Source organism: Dendrobates tinctorius, unplaced genomic scaffold (genome assembly GCF_039654945.1).
Source record: "Dendrobates tinctorius isolate UK_male_01 unplaced genomic scaffold, ASM3965494v1 ptg000201l, whole genome shotgun sequence".
NCBI classification, from domain to species: Eukaryota; Metazoa; Chordata; class Amphibia; order Anura; family Dendrobatidae; genus Dendrobates; species Dendrobates tinctorius.
In genome coordinates this window covers 9131501-9137500 of record NW_027361868.1, presented here as the reverse complement: position 1 = coordinate 9137500, position 6000 = coordinate 9131501, and the positions used below count along the sequence as shown (strand labels likewise).

At 52.3% G+C, this 6000-nt stretch overlaps 1 protein-coding gene across 2 annotated transcripts in view; it reads left to right on the top strand.

Moving 5' to 3' along the window:
• The window catches only part of PPP2R5A (protein phosphatase 2 regulatory subunit B'alpha), an 81773-nt gene that overhangs the window by 52161 nt on the left and 23612 nt on the right, over nucleotides 1-6000 (top strand). The gene's annotated exons all lie outside the window — the stretch shown is intronic.

Sequence of the window (6000 nt, the reverse complement as noted above, 5' to 3'; positions counted from 1 at the left end):
AAAACCAAAGGTGTCCTAAATAATATAAAGAAACATTCAATGTGTCTTTCACGATCGGCCATGGTTGCCTCCTCCTGTTCTTTTTCTTCCTCTTGCTACCTCTTTCTTCCTCCTCTTTATTCCTCTTCTTTCCTCCTCCTCCTCTTCTCTTTCCTCCTCTTCTCTTTCCTCCTCTTCTCTTTCTTCCTCTTCTCTTTCCTCCTCTTCTCTTTCCTCCTCTTCTCTTTCCTCCTCTTCTCTTTCCTCCTCTTCTCTTTCCTCCTCTTCTCTTTCCTCCTCTTCTCTTTCCTCCTCTTCTCTTTCCTCCTCTTCTCTTTCCTCCTCTTCTCTTTCTACTTTTTTTTTAACAGTACATTTTTATTAAAATTTTGTAATTCAACAAGTGGACGCTATTCTGACCAAACAACATTCAAGAACGACCTACAGAAAGTGCTAAAGGATTAGAGAGGCAGCAAGGAAAAAATAATGTGAGGTGAAATATAGGGAAATGCTCCCCCTAGTGGTGTAACACACAATTGTAAAATGAAGCATTGACTACTAGTTTTCAAATACACATATGACCAATTATTCACAGCACCTCGGTTAGCTAATTCCTGCAATCAATATAGTCAGAGAATTAACAAAGAAAATTATGTTGGATAAAATATAAATGAACCTGTCCTAAAAAGACAAAAGGACAAGACTCGCAGATAGAGGGTAGGGAAGGGGAAAGATACAGACTCCAAAAGAGGCAGAATGGAGTAGGAAAAGTCTACCCATTTCTCGGGGCCCAACAACAGTCCCAAGGGGCCCAAACAGAGTCAAATCCATCTACTCTCGCCCTCATAAGAGCCGGCACATACTCCATCCAACAAACGTCAGCTATTCTATTCAATAGGTGCTGATAGGAAGGAGGAGAGGTCTGCTTCCAGTGAAGGGCTGTCAAACACCTCGCTGCTGTAAGGATATGGAACAACTGCTTGACTGAATTTTTCCCCATCCCCTTAGGGGAGACATTTAACAAATATGTAACTGAATCAATCCCCACCTCAACATAAAGAACCCTGCTAATTAGAACTCTCACTTCATCTCAAAACCCGATAATCTCGGGACAAGACCAAAAAATATGGTATTGAGCGCCCACATCTGAACTGCAGTGCCAACACAGGTTTAAGAGTTGAAGGTTCAATCTGTGGAGGAGGTCGTGTGTGGTACCAGAACATTTTTTTCTTTATTTCCTTTTCCTCCTCCTTTTCCTCCTCCTTTTCCTCCTCCTTTTCCTCCTCCTTTTCCTCCTCCTTTTCCTCCTCCTTTTCCTCCTCCTTTTCCTCCTCCTTTTCCTCCTCCTTTTCCTCCTCCTTTTCCTCCTCCTTTTCCTCCTCCTTTTCCTCCTCCTTTTCCTCCTCCTTTTCCTCCTCCTTTTCCTCCTCCTTTCTCCTCTTTTCCATTTTGTTTTTGTTGCTGATTTAAGTGCAGAATTTATTTTTTCAAAGTAAGTTCACCAGTCCCATCTGGTGATGATGTTTACATTACAACATCTAAAGAGAGATAATACAAGGCCTCTTCTCACACTTTAGTAATGTATGTACTGTACTTGTATTTATTTCTCGTTCGCCTTATTGGGGGACACAGAGACCATGGGTGTATGCTGCTGCCACTAGGAGGCTGACACTATGCACAAAAAAAGGTTAGCTCCTCCTCCGCAGTGTACACCCCACCGACCGGCAGGAAGTTCCTCAGTTTAGCTTAGTGTCAGTAGGAGGTGGACACGGGTCTTTTATTAGACCCCTATCTACCTCGTCGTGCGTCGTTCCTTTACAGGTTTCGGAGGGATACGGAGTAAACAGTCACATCCGTACTCCCACAAAGAGACTGAGTACGGCGTGTACTGCCACCCCGTATCCTCATAGGTCTCCGCGGCAGGACCAGTAGCCTCGCACAGGTGCGTGCCAGCTATACGGACGGTCCTTGCCCCCCGCCTCCCACCATCTCGCATACCAGAGCCTGACGGTTGGACGAGGCGTGGATTCCATAAAGACGACAGACAGCGTGGGATTCTCAGGTACCTTTATTGTGGCCCCCGGCCTGGGTGAGTATGCGGTCTAGCGGTCCCCCGGCGTTTTCATCCTAAGGCGGTCGCCAGGGGACCACAGTAGGGCCTGCGCGCCCGCTTCTCCCCACGGTCGCCGCATCCATGAAGGCCCCTTTTCTTTCGAGCCTTGTTCTGCGCCCCCCCGTTTCTTCTTCATCCCGGCAGGGGTATACAGGGGTCGGGCTGTGGGAAGCATGGACGCGGCCCGGGGTTGCGGCCCGGTGTTGCGGCGCATCTTCCGCACCGACCCCCTGCTGACAGGCGGCCGGCGCTATTAATTTAGGCCCCGGCTTCATCTCGGGCCTACCGCTGCGTCGCGGCCACGCCCCCTGCCCCTTTCTTCTAAGCGGGCTTCTCTCCCGCCCGTCCTAGGCCTTCCCAGCCCCCTTGCCTCACACCAGCCTGCTATTGGACAGCGGGCGGTGCTAAGGGGATCTCTGCGGCGAGCTCCGCCCTTCTTCTCCCTCTGGCAGCGCGCCCTTTCCCTGGTGGTCGCCATCTTCTCAGCCTGCCAGCCGGACCTCATTCCCTGCCGGATTTCGGTCGCTGGGCCTTTTTTCAGCCGGATTGGCCTGGCCTCATCCTGCAGCCAGATCAGAGAGCGTCGCCCTTGAGGACACCGGACCGTGAGTAGCTCTGCACCTGCAGACTGACACCCTTCTCTGCCTTCTGTCCCCCAACCGGCCGGCACTGCCTCTCTTTTCACTATGTCCAACGCTAAGTCTGATCGTACCCGCTCTGCGTCCAGCCCGACGCCGCTCAGGAGCCATCCATAGCCCCAGGGGCGAGTGAGCCCCCCCATGCCGGGTTGGGCCTCCTCTTAATCACAGTCAGTGGCAGACCTCATCAAGGTGTCTCAGTCCCTAGTAGCCGTTCTGGACAAGTTGCCCTTGGGAGCTTCGGCGGGACCCAGCACGTCTCAGGACGTCCCATCTGACCCAGCCAGCGGTAGTCGCAAGAGGCCCAGGCAGGACCTCCAGGCGGAGTCCTCCCCTCGTCCTACCTCACCCCATAGTCCCCAGCAGTCTCCCTCTCGGGCCTCCTCCCCCGAGTCAGGCGAAGCGCTTTCGGAATCGGAAGGGGTCTTAGAGCTGGATTCGGACCAGGATACGAACATGAAGGTTACGGTGCAAAACCTCATTGCCGCGATTCACCATACCTTTGACATCGCTGACGCCCCTGCGAAATCCTCAGATCAGGAGGTTTCGTCCAGACGGGCGGAAACACCATCCAGGGTGTTTCCCTTCCATTCTGAGTTTGGAAAGATTTTTACAAAGGAGAGAGAAGATCCGACCAGACGCTTTCAAAGAGGAAAGCGTCTCGGCGTGCTGTACCCGTTTGCTAAAGAGCTCATGGACAACTGGGCCGCTTCTCCCTCGGTGGACCCTCCCGTGTCCAGACTTTCTAATAATCCGGTCCTTCCGCTGTCAGGTGTGGCGTCGCTAAAAGATTCTAATGATAGGATCATAGAATCTCTAGCAAAATCTGCCTTCGAAGCGGCATCAGCAGCGGTATGTCCAGTCTTTGTTTCTTCTTGGGCAGCAAAGGCCATATCCACTTGGGCAGATGACCTTCAGCAGGGCATTCTGGATAAGGCACGACCAGAGCATTTGGCCGATCTCGCCAATCAGATTTCCCATGCGGGGGATTATCTGCTTTCTGCCTCCTTGGATGCCGCATCTTGCGCAGTTCAGGCGTCAAGTAACATCGTGGCAATCCGACGTACAATTTGGCTCAAGGCCTGGCAGGCGGACTTGTCCTCTAAAAAGTCTCTGACCAATCTGCCTTTTCAGGGAGTGCGTCTCTTCGGATCACAATTGGATCAGATTATTAAGGACGCTACTGGAGGTACGAGTTCTCTTCTCCCCTCCAAGCCTCGCAGACCTCCTCCAAGGCGTCAGTTTCGTCCCTGTCGGACTTTCCGCCGTTTCAATACGGCGGAAAACCCTTCCAACCAGCAAAGGCCACAGGCACGTCAGGAAAGAAAGAAGGTTTCCTTCAGGCCCACTCCGTCCTGGCGGTCCCACTCTTCCCAGGGAAGACCGTCCAGATCTAGATCTGGACGGTCTACGTCCGCATGACTACCATCGGTCTCCCGTGGGTCCCTTCCAATTGGGAGGTCGACTTCTCTTCTTCAGCGACGTCTGGCTCGCCTCAGTAGAGGACGCATGGGTCAGAGAGGTTGTATCAACAGGATACAAAATAGAGTTCATTTCTCTTCCACGGGATCGTTTCTTACAATCCCGTCCGCCGAGGGATCCGGCCTTGGTCCCGGGGTTCGGTTCGGCCATCGCCTCTCTTCTCAGTTCCGGGGTGATTGTGCCCGTTCCCGAATCGGAACGCTTCACAGGGTTTTATTCAAACCTGTTTGTGGTGCCGAAAAAGGACGGGACAGTTCGACCCATCTTGGATCTCAAGTTACTCAACAAGAGAGTTCGCCTTCGCCACTTCCGGATGGAGTCAGTTCGCTCGGTAATTGCTTCCATGGAGGAGCAGGAATTCATGGGTTCCATAGACATCCAAGATCCCTATCTACGGGGGCGTGGCCTGGACCTCATGTAGGGAGGACGTGGAGTGAGAGAGCTCCTGCCCGGATCCGACAATAAATCCTGATTACCGGCACTGCTGACGAGTCCCACTGACCTGGAGGGCTGCAATATCTCCCTGGGCGTTTAGACAGCGGAGGATCCTTGGGCCATGTCGAACCGCAGCAGTAAAAAAGATAAGGAGACGCCGGGGCGCGCCTCTGCTACATCCAGGATGGCACCAGCAAACAACAAGTCGGCTGGTAGTGGAGCGATGGGAGCTGCTGGCAGGCTGGAACGATATGCAAGGGTGCCTCCTGCTGCTGCTCGATCGCCCAGTGCACAGACTGAGGCAGACGCTGGATGCAGCGTGGAGCTGGAGGATCATCTCTCCAGGGAGGGAACAGTGAGTAAACTGGGCCCCCCTTCAGCCCAACATGTGCAGACACAGGGGCCTGTGCTGGAGGAGGAAGGAGTGGGGGATGGGGAGCAGCCGGAGTCTGTGACTGCTGAGCCCACACTGGGAGAAATCCTCGCAGCAATTAACTCCTGCAATACCACACTGGCCACTCTAAGTAATCAAATGGAGATTGTCACCAAGGACATGGCCTGTATTAAACAAGAGCTGCGAGGGGTGACTGCCAGGGTGGGGGAACTGGAGGAGCGTGTTGGTGCGACGGAGGATAAATTGCCACCAATAACACGGGAGCTGGGAAAAGCCACGCAAAATATTACAATACTTCTACGGGAGCGGTTCTCTAAATCATCCACCTTGTTCAGCAGTAATCTGCGACTGGTGGGGGTTCCGGAGAGGACGGAGGGGACTGACTCACTTGGCTTTTTTGAAAAATGGCTAATGGACACCTTTGGTAAAGATGTTTTGTCCCCATTCTTTACTATTGAGAGAGCACACAGGGTCCCTACGCGTGCCCCCCCGCCGGGAGCACCCCCGCGTCCCATCTTGCTTAAGCTCCTACACTTTAAAGATAGAGATGCTATCCTGCGCAGATCCAGAGACATTAAGGAACTTGCTATTAATGGGAGGAAAGTCTCCATTTTCCCTGATTTTTCCCTGGAGGTGCAGCGTAAAAGGGCGCAATTTATTGAGATTAAAAAACGCCTACGTGACTTACAGGTGACATATTCCATGATGTACCCTGCTAGACTGCGGATTGATGTGAATGGAGAAACGCACTTTTTTGATACGGCGGGAATGGCGCTGTCCTGGCTGGATATTAATGAGAGGTCCATGAGGAGGAAGAATACTTGAAGTTCTCCCTTTTTTCGCCACCAGGTGTTGTTACTCCTTTTTGTCTAGGACGCTATGCTGGTATAATTACTACTGTTCATTCCATTTCGGATTCAGGGCGGGAGCTGACCGGATTGCTGTGGACACTCGTTACA